The following is a 19,783-nucleotide window of genomic DNA, read 5'->3' on the forward strand; positions in this document are numbered from 1 at the left end:
CTTAAATATGATATATTTGCATCATTAGAATATAGTCAGAAAACCAAATCTAGTCAGCAGCCTATTTCTATAAGGTTTTATTAGGACACAGCCATGCCTACTTATTTATGTATTGTCTGTTATGACTGCTTTTATACTACAGTGGCAAGTTGGGTAGTTGGAACTGAGATCCTTTGACCTGTAAAGCCAAAAATATTCCCTGTCTGACTTTTTACAGCAAAAGTTTGCCTCTCCCGAAATAATTAACTGAAAACAAAATTAAACAAGAAAATCAGTAGGGTAAGCACATAGAAATATAATCAGTAGTTTTTCTACATACCATCCATCATTAATTAGACAACATAATGGAAAAGAATTCCATTTAAAATAGCAACTAAAACAACAAAATATCTAGAATTAAACTTAAATGTGTGAGAATAATATGAAAACAAAAACTATGAATCTTTTCTGAGGCATAAAAGGAGACTCAAAAAGATATATTACATTCATGGACATGAAGACGATGTTATAAAGATACCAATTATCCCTAAATATAACATACATTCAATGCAATTCAAATGAAAATTTCAGTGGTTATTTTGGGGAGTATAAGTTTTAGAATTTGGAATCTAGAATAGAAAATGTACCACAGTAGCCAACAACATTTGGAAAACAATTGAGTAGTGAAGGAATGATATAAAAATATACTATATAAAACTATAATAACTAAATCAGCACAGTAATTAACGGAAACATAGTTTGGAAGCAGATACGTGTGCATAGGAACGTGTCCATGATAAAGAGGACATCTCCAGATGGGGGACATGACAGACTACCCAGCAAATGATTTTGGAGAAAACGCCTATACATTTGAAAATTAATTATGGTTCTATTTCACACTCTACCCAAAGACAAATTTCAGATGGACCAAAGATCTAAACATAACAGCCAAAACAAAGTATTGGGTAAAATGTATGTGAATATTTTTGAATCTCAGGAAGGGGAGGTGATCCTAGTGCATAGCACAAAACCCCAAAGGCATAAAGAAAAAGATGGACAAGAAGGAAATCCAATGTTTTTCAGTTTTTAAAGGAAAAATAACTAACCACTGAAGAAAAGCCAATATATGTACAGGGAGAAAAACTTTAAGATGTATCAACAATTAATACCCTAAAATGTGAAGAATTCCAATGAATTTGTAAAAAAATTAAACACTCTGTTAAAACTTTAACAGTGTATCAATGGACAATTTATGGAAAAAATACAAACGGCAAATAGCACTAATAAGTATATAGCCTACCTCACTAACAATGAAAGAAATGCCACTTAAAACAGAATGATAACTTTTCACCCACATTTTGGTGGGAATGTGAATTACTATAAACTTTTTGAAGGGCAAACAAAATTTTACATTTGTGTATCCTCTTGATATGGCAACTTCACGTGTAAAGATAAATTCTATTAACATATTCAACTATAGAAAGATATATAAATTAGAATGTTCACTAAACCACAGTTTGTAATGGAGAAAAAATGGAAACTTTTAATGTCCATCGAAAGGGAAACTATCCCATAAGTCATGGAACATCATAATATAGAAGTCTGTGCAGTTGATAGAGCAATAAATCTGGCCAGGTGCAGTGGTTCACACCTGTATTCCCAGCACTTTGGGAGGCCGAGCGAGGCAGGCAGATCACTTGAGGTCAGGAGTTCAAGACCAACCTGGTCAACATGGTGAAACCCCATCTCTACTAAAAATACAAAAATTAGCCAGGCGTGGTGGCGGGCGCCTGTAATCCCAGCTACATGGGAGGCTGAGGCAGGAGAATCGCTTGAACCTGGGAGACGGAGGTTGCAGTGAACCGAGATCATGCCATTGTACTCCATCCTGGGCGACAGAGCGAGACTCCATCTCAAAAATAATAATAATAATAAATCCATCTGCAATAGCATGGAGGTATATCTGAGAGAGAGAGAGAGTTTTAAATGAAGCAAAACAAGTTACTGAATAATAGTTTTGTTTTGAAAAAAAGCTTCTATTTGTGTATATGTCTGTGTGTGTGTGTGTGTGTGTGTGTGTACAATCTGAAAACCTCTTGGAAATATTAATGTCAATTAACTAATGGTGGAGACCTCTAGTGAGTAAGGAGTAGAATGTGAAATGATGAAATGACAAAGAGGAAATTTTACTTTTTATTGTATACACTTCTGTTGCTTGAATTTTTATAATGAATATATATTACTTCTGCAATTGTAATAGGAAAAATATTATGTGTCAGTTCATGGCCTTTCCCCTTCCTTCCACTTGCAACAGAACATTTAGCAATTTCTTATTTAATTTTCTCTTCTTCCTCATCTCTCTCCCCCAGAACAAAATCCTTGCCGCACACCTCCCTGTGGGAGGAGCCCTGAGTGGAATCGATGCAGGCCTAGTGGGCCGAGGTGGTGGGGTGTGTGTTTCCTGTTGGGACCACTTCAGGTGGAATGCCCTGGCTCCTGGGAGACCAGGATGGCCCATGTAGGCACAGGGGTGAGATCCCCATTGGTGTAAGAGGGCATCAGCCAGCTGGCACTGCCCTCACAGAGTGCTGTGGGCCCAGTGGCTGACACAGTGGTGTTTACTTCTCACAGTCCTGGAGTGTGGAAGTCTAAGGTCAAGATGCTAGCTGATTGGGCTCCTGGTGAAAGAGAGACAGAGCACTCTGGTGTCTCTTCTTAAAAGGATGCTAATTCTATCCTGAGGGCCCCACTCTCATGACTTCATCTAACCCTAATCACTTCCCAAAAACTTCATCTCCAAATACCATCACCTTGGGAATTAGGGCTCCAGCATATGAATTTGGGGGGGACACAATTCAGTCCATAACAGAGAGGTGTCTTTATTTTAGGCTGCAAGAGAAAAAGGAATGATAGAGGACTTTAATCAAAGTATATGCACCCAACCGCATAAGGGACAGCCAAGAATTACCTAGAATGTATGTCTGTGTCCTGTTTCTTTTTTTGAGATGGAGTCTCACTCTCGCCAGGCTGGAGTGCAGTGGCATGATCTCAGCTCACTGCAACCTCCGCCTCCTGGGTTCAAGCGATTCTCCTGCCTCAGCCTCCAGAGTAGCTGGGACTACAGGCACCAGCCACCACACCCAGCTAATTTTTGCTTTTTTAGTAGAGACGGGGTTTCACCATGTTGGTCAGGATGGTCTCAATCTCTTGACCGTGTGATTCACCCACTTCAGCCTCCCAAAGTGCTGGGATTACAGGCGTGAGCCCCTGCGCCCAGCTTGAGTCCTGTTTCCTGAAGTGAGATACTGATCCAAGTCTCAGCCATGATGGGTCAACGTTTCAATACAACACATTTTAAATCCTAAGAAACAAATAATATTTTTAAATGTATTGGCTACAGGAACCAGCAACAGAAAGAGTTGCAATGTGCTTTTAAAAGGGAGTTGAAGCAGCAGGGTGTTGGGTGTTCTCAGTCCCACAAGAGAATTTATCCCTGATGCATGCAGGAATCTACTGAAAATAATTAACACCTTCTCTCCTACCCTTCTAGAATTGTGCTAGTTATGCATCATCCTTGGGGGAATAGAGACAATGGTCACCTATTTGTTTTTTGTAGGGCTTAGTTCTCTCCTGGGACCTTAGTTGAGAAAGGCCCACTAGCATTCCAGAATAAAAGATGATTTCAAATTTCATCTACTACCTTAACCCAAAGAAAGACATATAATAATTTAGTAAAGTTCTAATTGAACAGTGAAAGAATTATAACTAAGGAAATAATAAGTGATTATATATAGAGAGAGGGAGAGTTTTAATATAGACAAGACACTGTCCTGAGTGTACATCTAAGACAGAAATTATTATTTCCACTTTACAGATGAAGAAACATTTAAAGTGCAATATTACACTGCTATTTTGGACACAGTAGCATAGATCTACTACATCAGTGTTTTACCTTCCTAAGAAATTCAATAGGGAAAAGTCAGGTCAACCTTGCTGGGGACCAATGCCTCCATAGCTGGATATTTCCTGGAGATCAGCTACCACACTGCCTGGACACCAACCCCAAACTAAAACCAGTCAGCTCTGGGGTAGACCAGGACCCAGGGCTCCCTGAGAGCGATCAGACCCACACAGTCTTATGCCAGCATGCGCTGAAGATGCTTAGCCCACCGCAGCACACATTTACTGGCCTACTCTGTGCCAAGTCAGGTGTTTAGCACTGCGGAAATACCTAGGCCAGTGCTCCAAAAGAAACCTTTACACCCGCAGATGTGCATACATGCACCTGCACACACACACACACACACACACACACACACACACACAAAATTTGGCAAGGAGCCCTGGGCAGAGATACCCTTACCCTCACTTGACAGAGGAGGATTCTGGCAGCTGGTGACCACCAGGCTGAGCTCCTGCAACCTGGTAAACTGTCAAAGTACTGGATAAAATGTATGTGAATATTTTTGAATCTTAGGAAGGGGAGGTGATCCTAATGCATAACACGAAACTCCAAAGGCATAAAGAGAAAGATTGATAAGAAGACCGTTTGATGTTTTTTAATTTTTAAAGAAAAGAATAATTAACCACAGAAGAAAACAAAGTGGGAGGAGAGGCTGACTCTTTCCATGTTAAAGAACGAACCAAAAACTCAGCATGGGCTCTAAAACAACATTGTTCATTATAAAAAGTACAGACATAACACAGAAGATAAAGCAGCATACTTCTGTGTCTAGAAAAACATAAAGATCTCCTTAATGAGGTCCTGGAAAAGGTAAAACCGGGGAGGCAGTATAAAGATGCATGCTTGCGGGGAGCCAGCGGGGAGGGACAGATGAATCCGCTGAACACGGGGGATTTTCAGGGCAGGAAATTACTCTGTATGAGCCTGTAATGGTGGATATATTTGTCCAAACCCAGAGTATACAACACCAAGAGAGAAACCTCATGTAAACCGTGGACTTTGGGAGATCATGATAGGTCCATATATTGTAACCAATGAGGCTCTCTGGGGCGGGATATTGATAAGGGGGATACTGTGCATATGGGGGGACAAGGGCTGTATGGGAAATCTCTGTGCCTTCTGCTCAATTTGGCTATGAATCTAAAACCACTCTAAAAATAAAGAATTTTTTTAAAAATCACTTTAAGGGGAAAAGGACACGCATTTTAAACCAATTTTTTTGTACTCCTGGCAGAGTCTGCTAGAGCACAAGCTTCCCCGCTGTGCCTCCCTTTCTTGCACATGGGACGTCGCACTTCCCTGCCCCAGAGGCAGGTGGGCCACGTGACTCGCTCTGACCCACAGGCTGAAAAGGAAGTGACACAGGAAACTCCCAGGACACTGCAGTGCAGATGCCACCTGTGTCCTAATGACTGCTGGAGCCTGTGTGCAGATGGGAACAGAGAGGGCCCATTTCAGGCTTCTGCCGTGACCCATGGATGTGGCTTAGAGCCTGCGTTTTGAAGGGTTCCTCTTCTGGGCCTGCTCGCTGTCCCTTCACTCTGCTGCTTCCACTACATCTATACTTCTGCACAGGCTCGCATTTTCAGTCCAAAGCAGGGGGCTGTTGACTCAAGGGGTTGTCATCTTTCAGCACCCATTCATGATGGCAATTCTTTCTTTCCAAAAATAGCTTTAAACATCTACTTTGTTCCTTTTGAGCATTTTCTACAAAAGTTACCTAGGATGTTAGCCAGGTCAACACTACTTGTTCATATCTTGCCACTAGGAAGTTTTCCATCCAGCCAGCCATCCATCCATCCACCCACCCATCCATCCATCCATCCATTTGTTCATTTATCTGTGCATTCTCTTGATGAGTATTACTAAGCACCTACATGCCCGCTACTATGCTAGACACTGGGAATTGAATGGGAACAAAGCCAGCAAAGCCTTGCCCCTACCAGGAAACTGCAGCTTATTTCTATGTCCCTCTCTTTCCTGGAAACACAGGACTTTAAAAATGTGAGCCTGAAGTCACCATGGAGTTCCAGAATAGCCATATTGGTTTCTTTAGATGGTTCTGTTTTTCTCAGGGATGTATTTGCTTATTTTAAATACTTCCAAAACTCCTCATTGAGCTTTCCTACAGAAGGTCACACCTCTCTCCTCTTGAAAAGAATTCCACCTTGCCAGGTCTAGTATTATCTAAATAACCCCGACTTCCCCTCGCTCTTTATCACAAACTAAAGCAATGCAGACCTTCTATCATCTTTCACTTGGACCCCTGGGTGAGCCCACCAACCTGTCTTCCTGACTCTGCAAGTGGGTCCCTCACATCCCTCCTCCACACCACCCCTTCCCAGATCTCACCACAGCTCTCACCTCCTTCAACTGCACATTGCCTTGGGGATAAAGCCAGAGCTCCTCAGCCGGACGCCCATTCCACACCTCAGTGTCCTGTCTGTGCCATACGCTAGCATCCTCCTCACCTTATCCAGCTCTTACTCGTCCATCAAGACCCAGCACAGGTGCCATCACCTACAGAAAGCCACCTCTGCACCCCAGGTTGGGCTAAGCCCCACCTCTCAGAGCCTTCATAGCACCCTGTACTTCTATCCTCACATGACGTGTCAATATTGAATATCCCACTGTGTAGATTTTTTTCAGACTAGAAAAAGGCTCCTTGGAACCAGGGACTGTGCCATATTACTCTCTAGTTCTCTGGTGCCTGGATCAGCAACCGGCACATAGTAAGTGCTCCATAAAGGGGTGATGACTGAGCCAGCACAGCCACTGCCTGCACCTTCTGGCACAGCTCCTGCCTGCACCTGTCTTTTACTGAACAGGCAATCCTTCCACTTAGATCCAGAACAAGGCAGCTCCTGTAGCGACTTTCTCCTTGTTTTGTGAAATTAACTTCTCAGTGATCAAAGGGAAGACTTTCAGCAAAATGAAATGACCAGCACAAATCTAATTAAAACCCCTCATCAGGAAAGGGCCTGAATCCTGTCTCCGTCTGTTGAGCAGCATCAGGACCACCTCATTTACCCATCAGTACCCTACACCCATCCCCAGTGGCAGGACACCCTCCTCCTGCCACTCTGTACTGTCCTAAATGCTGCAGTCTCGCCTACAGTCTTGGATATGCACATCCATGTAACATAGGCTGTACAAGGATACAGCCTTCTTCTTAACAACTGCAATGTCATAGATGCTACTGGATCTTCTTTTGGTGGAGAGGGACAACCTACATAATTCTGCATCTTGCTGTTTTCCCTCAGCACTGCCTTGGATACCTCTGTTTACAACATAAAACTCTAGGTTGTTCTTTGTAAATATCACATAGTACTCTACAGTGTGACTATAACTTTTTTTACACAGCTATTTCCCTGTTGATAGACCTTTGGAAGCCTTTCCCCTGTCTCCACTATTATAAATAATTTTGCAGTGAACATAACTGCATCTCCTGGGTACCTCCAAATGCTCTCTCGGAAACACCACAATGAGGACTCGCTTTGTCCAGGGGTATGGAGATGCTGTACTTTCAATAGATACTTTCAAATTGCTGAATGATATAAGGGGGCCCATTTCTTCACATCCTTGCCAATGCTTAATACTATCAAATTTCATAATTTGTGTCCCTTCAAGGATTTTGCTTTTGGTTTTTGCCTTGTCCTACTGAAAATGGGCATTGTTTCTCATTTTTATATAAAAATATGCTTATATTTACACAATATAAAATTTAACATGTTGAAATATTTTTTCTTTATTACCCATTGAAATTTCTTCTGTGATCTTTTCCTTTTGGATTTGTCTTGTCTTTTTTTTCTTTGATATTCCTCCTCTTGTGCTTTTTTTTGTTCAACTTTTAAGTTTTGGGGTACATGTGCAGGATGTGCAGGTCTGTTACACAGGTAAACATGTGCCATGGTGGTTTGCTGCACAGATCATCCTATCACCTAGGTATTAAGCCCCCATGCACTAGCTGTTCTTCCTGATGCTCTCCATCCCCCAGCCCCGGACAGGCCCCAGTGGGTGTTGTTCCACCTCACGTGTCCACATGTTCTCATCATTCAGCTCCCACTTATAAATGAGAACATGTGGTGTTTGGTTTTCTATTCCTGTGTTAATTTGCTGAGGATATCAGCTTCCAGCTCCCTCCATGTCCCTGAAAAAGACATGATCTCATTCCTTTTTATGGCTGCATAATATTCCATAGTGTATATGTACCACATTTTCTTTATCTAGTCTATCATTGATGGGCATTTAGGTTGATTCCACGTCTTTGCTATTGTGAATAGTGCTGCAGTGAACATACATGTGCATGTATCTTTATAATAGAATGATCTATATTCCTCTGGGTATATACTCAGTAATGGGATTGCTGGGTCAAATGGTATTTCTGCCTCTAGGTCTTTGAGGAATCACCACACTGTCTTTCTCAATGGTGGAACTAATTTACACTCCCACCAACAGTGTAAAAGCATTTCTTTTTCTCTATATCCTCACCAGCATTTGTTGTTTCTTCAATTTTTAATAATTACCATTCTGACTAGCATGAGATGATATCTCATGGTGGCTTTAATTTGCATTTCTCATTGTGGTTTTGATTTGCATTTCTCGAATGATCAGTGATGTTGATTTTTTTTTCGTATGTTTGTTGGCCACGTGAATGTCTTCTTTTGGGAAGTGGCTGTTCATGACCTTTGCTGACTTTTTAATGGGGTTGTTTGTTTTTTTCTTATAAATTTAAGTTCCCTGTAGACTGGATATTAGACCTTTGTCAGATGGATAGATTGCAAAAATGTTCTCCCATTCTGTAGGTTGTCTGTTCACTCAGATTATAGTTTCTTTTGCTGTGCAGAAGCTCTTTAGTTTAATTACATCACATTTGTCAATTTTTGCTTTTGTTGTAATTGTTTTTGGTGTCTTTGTCATAAAATCTTTGACCATTCCTATGTCCTGAATGGTATTGCCTAGATTTTCTGCTAAGGACTTTATAGTTTTGAATTTTACATTTAAGTCTTTAATACATCTGGAGTTAACTTTTGTACAAGGTATGAGGAAGGGGTCCAGTTTCAATTTCTGCATATGGCTAGTCAGTTCTCACAGCACAACTTACTGAATAGGGAATCCTGTCCCCATTGCTTGTTTTTGTCAGGTTTGTCAAAGATCAGCTGGTTGTAGGTGTCAGTCTTATTTCTGAATTCTCTATTCTGATCCATTGGTCTAAGTGTCTGCTCTTGTATCAGTACCATGCTGTTTTGGTTACTGTAGCCTTGTAGTATGGTTTGAAGTTGGGTAGCCTGATGACTCCAGCTTTGTTCTTTTTGTTTGGGATTGTCTTGGCTATTTGGGCTCTTTTTTGGGTCCATATGAATTTTAAAATAGTTTTTTCTAATTCTGTGAAGAATGTCAATGGTAGTTTAATGGGAATAGCATTGAATCTATAAATTACTCTGGACAGTATTGCCATTTTTATGATATTGATTCTTCCTATCCATGAGCATGGAATGTTTTTCCATTTGTTTTTGTCCTCTCTGATCTCTTTGAGCAGTTGTTTGTAGTTCTCCTTGAAGAGGTCCTTCACTTCCCTCATTAGCTGTATTACTAGGTATTTTATTTTCTTTGTAGCAACTGTGAATGTGAGTTCATTCATGATTTGGCTCTCTGCTTGCCTGCCTGTTGTTGGCATATAGGAATGCTAGTAATTTTTGCACATTGATTTTGTATCCTGAGATTTGCTGAAGTTGCTTATCACCTTAAGAAGCTTTTGGGCTGAGATGAAGGCATTTTTCTAGATATAGGATCATGTTATCTGCAAACAGAGACAGTTTGACTTCCTCTCTTCCTATTTGAATATGCTTTGTTTCTTTCACTTGCCTCATTGCCCTGGCCAGGACTTCTAATACTATCTTGAATAGGAGTGGTGAGAGAGGGCATCCTTGTCTTGTGCTGGTTTTCAAGGGGAATGCTTGCAGCTTTTGCCCATTTACGATGATATTGGTTGTGGGTTTTTCATAGATGGCTCTTATTATTTTGAGGTATGTTCCTTCAATACCTAATTTATTAAGAGTTTTTAACATGAAGAGATGTTGAGTTTTATTGAAGTCCCTTTCTGTGTCTACTGAGATAATCATTGGTTTTTGTCTTTACTTCTGTTTATATGATGAATTACATTTATTTATTTGCATATGTTGAACCAACCTTGCATACCAGGGATGAAGCCTACTTGATTGTGGCAGACAAGCTTTTTGATGTGCTGCTTGACTCAATTTGCCAGTATTTTGTTGAGGATTTTTGCATCAATGTTCATCAGGGATATTGGCCTGAAATTTTCTTTTTTTGTTGTATCTCTGCAAAGTTTTGGTATCAGCATGATGCTGGCCTCATACAGTGAGTTAGGAAGGAGTCCCTCCTCTTCAATTCTTTGAAATAGTTTCAGTAGAAATGGTACCAGCTCTTTTTTGTATTTCTGGTAGAATTCAGCTGTAAATCTGTCTGGTCCTGGGCTTTTTTTCATTGTAGGCTATTAATTACTGCCTCAATTTCAGAACTCATTATCGGTGTATTTAGGGATACAATTTATTCCTGGTTCAGTATTGGGAGGGTAGATGTGTCCAGGAATTTATCCATTTCTTCTAGATTTTCCAGTTTATGTACATAGTAATCTCTGATGGTTGTTTGTATTTCCTTGGTGTCAGTAGTGATATCCCCCGTATTATTTCTGATTGTATCTATTTGATTCTTCTCTCTTCTCTTCTTTATTAGTCTAGACAGCAGTCTATCCATTTTATTAATTTCTTCAAAAAACCAGCTCCAGCTGGGCATGGTGGCTTATGCTGGTAATCCCAGCACTTTCGGAGGCCAAGGCAGGTGGATCACCTGAGGCAAGGAGTTCAAGACCAGCCTGGCTGAGATGGCTAAACTCCATCTCTTCTAAAAATACAAAAAGTAGCCTTGTGTGGTGGTGGGCACCTGTAATCCCAGCTACTTGGGAGGCTGAGGCAGGAGAATTGCTTGAACCCAGGAGGGGAGGTTGCAGTTAGCTGAGATCACCTCACTGCACTCCAGCCTGGGTGACAGAGCAAGACTTTGTCTAAAAAAAAATTAAAAATAAAATAAAATAAAACACAGCTGCTGGATTTGTTTTTTTTTTTTTTTTTTTTTTTTTTTGAAGGTTTTCTCATGTCTCTAGCTCCTTCAGTTCTGCTCTGATCTTGGCTATTTCTTGTCTTTTGCAAGTTTTCAGGTTTGTTTGCTCTTGGTTCTCTAGTTCTTTTAGTTGTGATGTTAGGTTGTTGATTTGAGATCTTTCTAGCTTTTTGATGTGGGCATTTCGTGCTATAAATTTCCCTGGTAGCACTTCTTTAGCACTGTCCCAGAGATTCTGGCACACCATCTCTTTGTTCTCCTTAGTTTCAAAGAAGTTCTTTATTTCTGCCTTAATTTCATTATTTACCCAGGAGTCATTCAGGAGCAGGTCATTAAATTTCCATGTAGTCATGTGGTGTTGAGTGAGTTTCTTAATCTTGAGTTCTAATTTGATTGCACTGTGGTCTGAGAGACTGTTATGATTTCAGTTCTTTTGCTTTTGGTGAGGAATGTTTTACTTCCAATTATGTGGTCAATTTTAGAGTAAGTGCCATGTGGTGATGTGAAGAATGCATTCTCTGTTGTTTTGTGGGGGAAAGTTCTGTAGACGTCTATCAGGTCCACTTGATCCAGAGCTGAGTTCAGGTCCTGAATGTCTTTGTTAATTTTCTGTCTCAATGATCTGTCTAATATTGTCAGCAGGGTGTTAAAGTCTCTCTCATTGTTATTGCGTGAGCCTAAGTCTCTTTGTAGGTCTAAGAACTTGCTTTATGAATCTGGGTGCTCCTGTTTTGGGTGCATATATATTTAGGTTAGCTGCTCTTGTTGAATTGAACTCTTTACCATTATGTAATGCCCTTCTTTGTCTTTGTTTGACCTTTGTTGGTTTAAAGTCTGTTTTGTCACAACTAGGATTGCAACCGTGCTTTGTTCTGTTTTCCATGTGATGGTTAAATTTTCCTCCATCCCTTTATCTTGAGCCTACATGTGCCTTTGTATGTGAGATGGGTCTCTTGAAGACAGCATACCAATGGGTCTTGACTCTATCAAGTTTGCCATTCTGTGTCTTTTAATTGGGGCATTTAGCCCATTTACATTTAAGGTTAACATTGTTATGTGTGAACTTGATCCTGTCATGATGATGCTAGCTGGTTATTTTGCAGACCTTTTTATGTGGTTGCTTCATAGTGTCACTGGTCTGTGTACTTCAGTGTAGTTTTGTAGTGTCTGGTAATGGTTTTTCCTTTCCATATTTAGTGCTCCCTTCAGAAGCTCTTGCAAGGCAGGCCTGGTGGTGACAAATTCCCTCAGCACTTCCTTGTCTGAAAAGGATTGTATTTCTCCTTTGCTTATGAAGCTTAGTTTGGTCAAATAAGAATCTGGGTCAGAAATCATTTTCTAAAAGGAGGTTTAATATTGGCCCCCAAAATCTCCTCTGGCTTATAGGGTTTCTGCTGAGAGGTCCACTGTTAGTCTGATGGGCTTCCCTTTGTAGGTGACCTGGCCTTTCTCTCTGGCTGCTCTTAATATTTTTTCTTTCATTTCAACCTTGGATAATCTGATGATTGTGTCTTAGGGATGATCTTCTCATGGAGTGTGCTATTGGGGTTCTCTGCATTTCCTGAATTTGAATGTAGATCTGTCTTGCTAAGTTGTGGAAGTTCTCCTGGATAACCTGAAATATGTTTTCCAACTTGCTTCTGTTCTCCCCATCTCTTTCAAGTACCCCAATCAGTCATAGGTTCAATCTTTTTACATAATCTCATATTTCCCAGAGGTTTTATTCATCCCTTTTCATTCTTTTTTCTCTATTCTTTTCTGCCTGTCTTATTTCAGAAAGACAGTCTTCAAGCTCTGAGATTCTTTCCTCCACTTGGTTTATTCTACTCTTCTATTAATACTTGTGGCTCCATTGTGACATTCTCGTGTTGTGTTTTTCAGCTCCATCAGGTCAGTTATTTTGCTCTGAAAACTAGCAATGCTGGTTATCAGTTTCTGTATTGTTTTATTATAATTCTTAGCTTCTTTGTGTTAAGTTAAAACATGCTTTTTTAGCTCAGCAAAGTTTGTTATTACTCACCTTCTGAATCCTACTTCTGTCATTTCAGTCATCTCAGCCTCAGCCCAGTTCTGTGCCCTTCCTGGAGAGGTGTTGCAGTCATTTGGAGAAAAGGGACTCTAACTTTTTGAGTTTTCAGCATTTTTGCGTTGATTCCTTCTCATCATTGCGGGCATATCTACCTTCAATCTTTGAGGTTGCTGACATTTGAATGGAGTCTTTTTTGTTGTTGATGTTGTTGATGTTTGTTTTTCTTTTAACAGTCAGGCCACTTTTCCACAGGGCTACTGTGGTTTGCTAGGGGTCCACTCCAGACCTAGCTGCCTCAGTCCTTCCTGCACCTGGAGGTATCACCAGTGAAGGCTGCAAAATAGCAATTATGACAGCCTGCTCCTTCCTCTTGGAGCTCTGTCTCAGGGGGGCCCTGACCTGATGTTGGCCCAAACAGTCTTGTAGGAGATGTCTGGAGACCCTTCTTGGGGGGTCTCACCCAGTCAGGAGGATCAGGATCAGGGACCCACTTAAAGAAGCAGTCTGGCTGCCCCTTGGCAGAGCAGGTGCACTGTGCTGAAGGGAACCTCCCTCATGTAGACTGTCTGGACTCTCTAGAACCAGGAGGCTGGAAAAACGAAGAGTTGGCTCAATGGCAGAGACAGAGGCTGCTCCTCCCCCTGGGGGCTCCATCCCAGGGAGATCAGAGTTCTGTCCATATAACCCTAGCTAGAGTTGCTGAAATTCCCACAGGGAGACCCTGCCCAGTAAGGAGGGATGGACCGGGGTCCCACTTAAAGAAGCAGTCTGGCCACAGTCTGGCCTAGCAATGTGCTGCATTGTGGGGAGCGCCTCTCAGTCTGGACCACTCAGGCTCCCCAGAGCCAGCAGGCTAGAACAGCTGACTCAAACCAGAGAGATGGTGGCCGCCACTCCCCCCTGGGGAACTCAGTCCATCTTAGGCAGTCTCCAGCTTGCTGCCACTAGCTGTCTAGAATGTTAAGCCAGTGGGTCTTAAATTGTGAGGTGCAGCAGAGGGGCCACAGAATGATGCCACTTGGCTCCCTAGATTTAGCCCCCTTCCTAGGGGAATTCTGCCTTGCCAGAATTATCGGGGCTAGAGTATGCAAAACTCCTGGGTCTACACATGTGCCTGAGTGGCCACTCCACTGAGACTCCACACAGCTCTGTGCTTTGGACCTAAGGCCCCAGTGGAATGGGCTCACAAGGGGATCTCCTGATCTGCAGGTTTGCAAAAATCCATGGGAAAAGCATGGTTTCCCAGACACGGTCGCACAATCACTCACCACCTCCCTTGGCTGGGTTGGGGGCTCCCCTGGCTCTGCCACTCTCAGGAGACCCATACCCCACCCTGTACTTCCTTGCTCTCTGTGGGTTGAGCACTCCATCTTGTCAGTCCCAATCAGTCCCAGTGTAAGAACCTGGATATGTCAGTTGAAGATGGAGAATTCACTCCTTTTATTTATTTTCATTTTTCGAGACTGTCTTGCTCTATTGCCCAGGCTGGAGTGGCGGATCTCAGCTCACTGCGGCCTCTGCTTCCTGGGCTCAAGCGATCCTCTCACCTCAGCCTCCCAAGTATCTGGGACTACAGGCAGTTACCACCTCGTCCAGCTAATTTTTGTAGTTTTTGTAAAGACAGGATCTCCTTATGTTGCCCAAGCTAGTCTTGAACTTCTGAACAATCCTCCCACTTGAACCTCCCAAAGTGCTAGGATTACAGTTCTGAGCCACTGTGCCCAGCCTTCTCTTTTTATTGACTTATAAAAGTTCATTATTTATTCTGGATTTTCATTTTTAATTTTCTGATCACATGGATTATACGTTGTAAATATTATCTTTGGTGAAATGTAATTTTAAATTTTTTACATCAGCTTTATTTTTTGATAAATGTGATGCTTTGTACACCTTGCTTTAGAAGGCCCTCATTTGCCCCATAGACATAAATGTTCTCCCATATTCTTGTCTAGCTCCAGGGATCTTTCATTTTTGACTTCATGACTCCAACAGAAGACTGCCTCTGGCTGCCCCCAATGTGGCTGCTTCTCTCATTCCAGGCCCAACCTTCAGTTGGCATTTCCAGGCCCAAGTCCCAGCCCACCAGGTCTGCCATCCTCATTGCCATCTGCTCACGTCCACCCTTACAATCGCCTATTGCTCCCAGCATCTCAGCGTGTGATGAAAGGTGGATGGAAGCATTCCCAGTGCCCCCACCGCCTTCAGAGTGCAGGCCCTGACTTTCTAGCTCTGGTGAAGAAAAGCCTCCCACCACCCATGGCGCCTGGAGACCGAGGAGCAACCTGGGTCTTGACAGGTGGGAGATGCATGCAATCCCTGGACAGCTCTAAAAGATGCTTCTCTGGTGCTTCCAGGCAGAGCTATGTGTCCCCACAGGAACTAGCAGCAGCGGGTGGTTGCAAGGGTCTGGAAAATCTTGGCGGGCTCGGTCACAGCCTGCACAATCTTTCCCAGAGAATTGCCACAGCCCTGTTGGAAGAATCAGCCCCACCACCAGGCCTCTCTTCTTCCAGGGCCAGCTCCCTCACCCACTGCAGGCCTGGGAACCTGCTTAGGACTCCCCACTTCTCTGGAGCCTGGGCAGACCTCTTACTACTGCCCTTTTTCCACAGGAGAGAACTCTTTCCTCTGTCCTTGTCTGTCTCTGCTGGGCATCTGACACGTTCACCTGGGCTGCACCTTGAGGAACACTGTGCCTAAGTCCCAGGTCAACAAGGAAGGGAGAAGGTCACTTAGGAATGAATCTGGCACAAATCACAGAAAACAATGTGATTCCAAAACGTTCACGCTTTAAACAAAAAGGGGTTAATTTCGTTACTTAGGATAAGCCCCAAGGGAGTCAGCCCAGGGCAGATGGAAGAGCTCAGCATCGCCCAGAGGCACCGCCCTGACTGTGCCAGCTTTCATCATCGTACCAGCTTGCAAGGTTGCTGCTGCCCCTCAGCTGACAAGTTAGAATTCCAGGCAGGAAGATGAGGGACGAGGAGAGAGGAATGGCGAATGAACCCAGCCCCGCTGGATCAGAAAACCTAGACATCGGGTTGTGTATCATCTGCCAGGTCACTGGCCCCAGATAATGAGAGCTGCCCGAGTTTCGTAGGGCAGCCGCGTTCCTCCAACCTGGGTTGAGGAGGTTACCCTCCAGGGATTAAGGGTTTCCACCAATGACCCTAACAGCTGGGGCTACTGTTAGCAGAAAATAAGAGGGAAGAAATGTAGCTGGGCAGACAGTACCCAGTGCACACACAGGAGAAACCCAAGGGAGAACAGGGCCACGGCAGTGGACACACTCTCTAGGGTGGAGGTCGGGGCCCCATCGCAGCCTCCGTCAGGCAAGGTGGGAAATGGAGGCTGGACATGAGCCTGCGCAGTGGGTCAGGGTGCGTTCCCAGGCTTCTGGGGATGCCAGGGATGTCACACTCCCACAGCTCTGTGGAGCAGAACACCAGGGGGCTAATGGGGGCCCAGAGAGCAGAGTCCAACCCATCAGGAAGGCCCTGGGAAACAGGAGCAGGAGGGTGAAGAGAAGGCCTAGAGAGCAGCCTCGGGAGGAAACTCACAGGCACGGGGCAGCCCAGGCAGGGCTCCAGGCGGAGGTAACCAAACCCAGGGTCCGCTGCTCGCTGCTCAAATCCAAACACACGAGAGAACTGGTGGGAGGAAACGAGTGCCAGCAAGCCAAGAAGATGGCCAACTAGCATCCTACAGCACCACCTCGAGTCGCTACAAACTTTAGGCTATTTTATGTTAAGGGCAGGAGACAGAGGAGGGGGTTGGGATCAAGAGGTAATGGAGGACCGCAGACACCTGGGAGCCAGCACGGGTCCAAGAAGGTGGAGAATGGCTTTGTCACAGTGCTCTTGGTTACAGTGCTCTTGGTCAGGTCACAGTGCTCTTGGAAATCTTTCACAAAACATAGTTGTTTACATACTTCTCCTTTAGTCCCAAAGCTAGTTTTAAAAACTACATGATTGCTGTTAATTTTCTCTGTACTCTAAAATTATCCTCCCCTACGTACAGGAATGGGTAAAGACCCCTTAAAAATGGAGTTGTGTTCTTTTGCTGTTTCACTGTGATAGCATTACAGAGGAAAGCCGTGACTTTGTAGACATAGAGGGGCTCCGCATTGCTCCCAGGTGCGCCCCAGGAGTTCTGGGAACAAGATCAGGGCAGGAAGGCTGATTCTAGACCCCACACCTGGCCGGAGCGAGCTCTGCCCTTGCCGGAAGTGACCAGGTTGCGGTTGCGGTTGCGGTTGCAGCTGACCTGCACTAAGGCAGCCCGGCTGCAGAGGGAGAGCCTGGGAAGTGCAGGTAATGCAGTCCTCAGGCCTCCTCCACACCCCATTTCAGTCATGCAGACCCCAAACCCTGCGGGGCTCTGTGCCAGGGGCTTCAGGCCTGCGGTGGCTCTAGCGGGAAGATGGGGAAGAATACCCTCTTTTCTTGACTCACCATGACCCCCGGCCCAGCCTCCTGATTTGGGTTTGATTTTCTCCATTGTACCAGACTTGGGCACTCTCTGGCTTATTTGTGCATCATTGCTTCCACTCCCTGTGGGAGCGCTGCACTCACGGGGGCAGCCTGGGGTGTGGAAGGCCTGAGAGCCCTGCAGACCGCTCATGCTTCAGGCCCCATGGCCAGGACCTGGAACCCCTTTGCTTTTTCCCTGCCCCCTTCTTCCCACCTAGAATTCTAACGTTTGCCTGGAGGTGCAGCAGCCATCTTGCAACCAGGAGGGATGCCAAGCACCTAGTGTGTTAGTTTTGTTACCTGGAGCCTTTCCTTAAGACTCCTTAGTCCTTCCCAGCTTGCTCTGTTTCCACTCTCTTCCCCCTCAGTCTCTCCAGCTCCTCCCTCTAGTAGCACAGAACAGTGAATAATCACAGTGGTCATTCACTGCAGAACAAGAAATAACGAGGTGCCGCGGCACAGAGCCTCATTTATTTTGGAGTTTTCATTCGTAAACAAGATAGAACTGAGTATCCTCTTGCTAGTAAATTATCTGAAATCACTGGCTAACGCATCTTGCTTAATAAAGACTGCAAGGCTGCTACACAGTCAGAAGTTCTGTCCAGAAGTTGGTTTGGTATCTTCCTTCTTCCCTACTTTTTTAACTCACCCCCGAATTTACAAACAACACCAATTTTCTGTGCCTCTCCTGCACAGCATCCCCCCTGCAGCTCTCTAAACATGGCCACTATCCCAAATTGGGTGTCTATCATGTTCTTGCTTTTTAAAAACAGTTTTATCACAAATGAATGCATTTCTAAACAACATGTTTCATTTTGTTTGATTTTTGTTGATTCTTAGTTTAGGTGGTCACCTTTCTCCACTTGAGACTATGCTGGTAAGATTACCCATGTTTTGTCAAAGTACATTGAATTTATTTCCTGGGCTGTAGTTTCATTTGCATTCAAACAAAAGATGACGAGAATTATAGGCCCCTTCCTCCTGGCTTTAGCCTAAGTGGCATTCTGTCCTCCACGGTGAATTTTGCAGATGGCTCACATCATCACAGGCACAGTGTCAGGCCTCACTCAAGGACAGTTTTTTCCGACATCAGGGTAGTTCCCCTGCGAGGGAAGCAAGGACTGCCACAGGTGTGAAGGTTGTTTAGTGAAATGAGAGTGATTTTAATAGGTCATAAAAAGTGTTATTGCTTCTCTCATTTGGAATTGCTCTGCAGAAAACAGAAACGATCATTTTACTTCTCAGGAATGCATTTCATTAGCTCTAAGGTGATATCATCATATCGACATAGCCTGTACTGCTAAGAGAGAGGGTGACCCCACGATTTGCTCAGCAGCCCAACACAGAAGGATCTTGTGATCAATTGCATTTCTCTTGGTCCTGAATGCATGTAACTTCAGCCTCAACTGGCTTTCCATATGGTCTCAATAAACAAAATTCAGCAAAAAAATTAGTGCCCTAAGCACTGCAGGCACTAAGCATCCTCTGGAGCAAGAGCTGCGAGATCTGGCCTGGTCCTGAGTTTGTGAGCCATTCGCAGTGTGCCCTGGAGTGGCCCTTCCCCTCTGGCCTCAGTTAGCTCATCTGTAAAATGAGGACACTGGACCAGATGGTCTTCACTAATATCCCTTCCAGCTCCACAATTCCAGAATCTTTCAACTTAGAAAGAAACCCAGAGAGTAGAAACGTGACTGGCGAATTCCAGGGTGGGAAAAGCGTTCCAGCCGGTGGCCTGCACTGCATACATATTCATGGTGCTCGCAGCAGCCAGAGATGCCCCATTGCTTTATTAATCTGCTTCACTGAGCCCAAGTTTGGGTTGGAGGTAGACCAAGACTAACTGGCAGGTGATGGAACTTCAGTTTTCCTTTCTCCCTAACAAAACAACAAGATCCACTGCCTGGTCCAGCCTGCCCACACGCATTTTGCAATAACAAAGACTCTCTGAGGCAGCTTCGAAAGTAGGAGCTATGCGGACTCTCCAGATTCTAAAGTTAGAAGGTGAAAGCAATCGCCTGCACCTGTCCTGGGATTGAGCATGGCCTCATCTCACAGGAGGACAGGAGCACAGCCCCTCCTCCTGATCCGAGGCCGGGGTTGAGCACAGCTTCATCTCACAGGAGGACAGGAGCACACCGCCTCCTCCTGATCCGAGGAACTCATCCAGGCTCTGCTACTCACTAATGGGTAGGACCTTGGCAA

Source organism: Gorilla gorilla, chromosome 6 (assembly GCF_029281585.2).
Source record: "Gorilla gorilla gorilla isolate KB3781 chromosome 6, NHGRI_mGorGor1-v2.1_pri, whole genome shotgun sequence".
Taxonomy (NCBI): domain Eukaryota; kingdom Metazoa; phylum Chordata; class Mammalia; order Primates; family Hominidae; genus Gorilla; species Gorilla gorilla.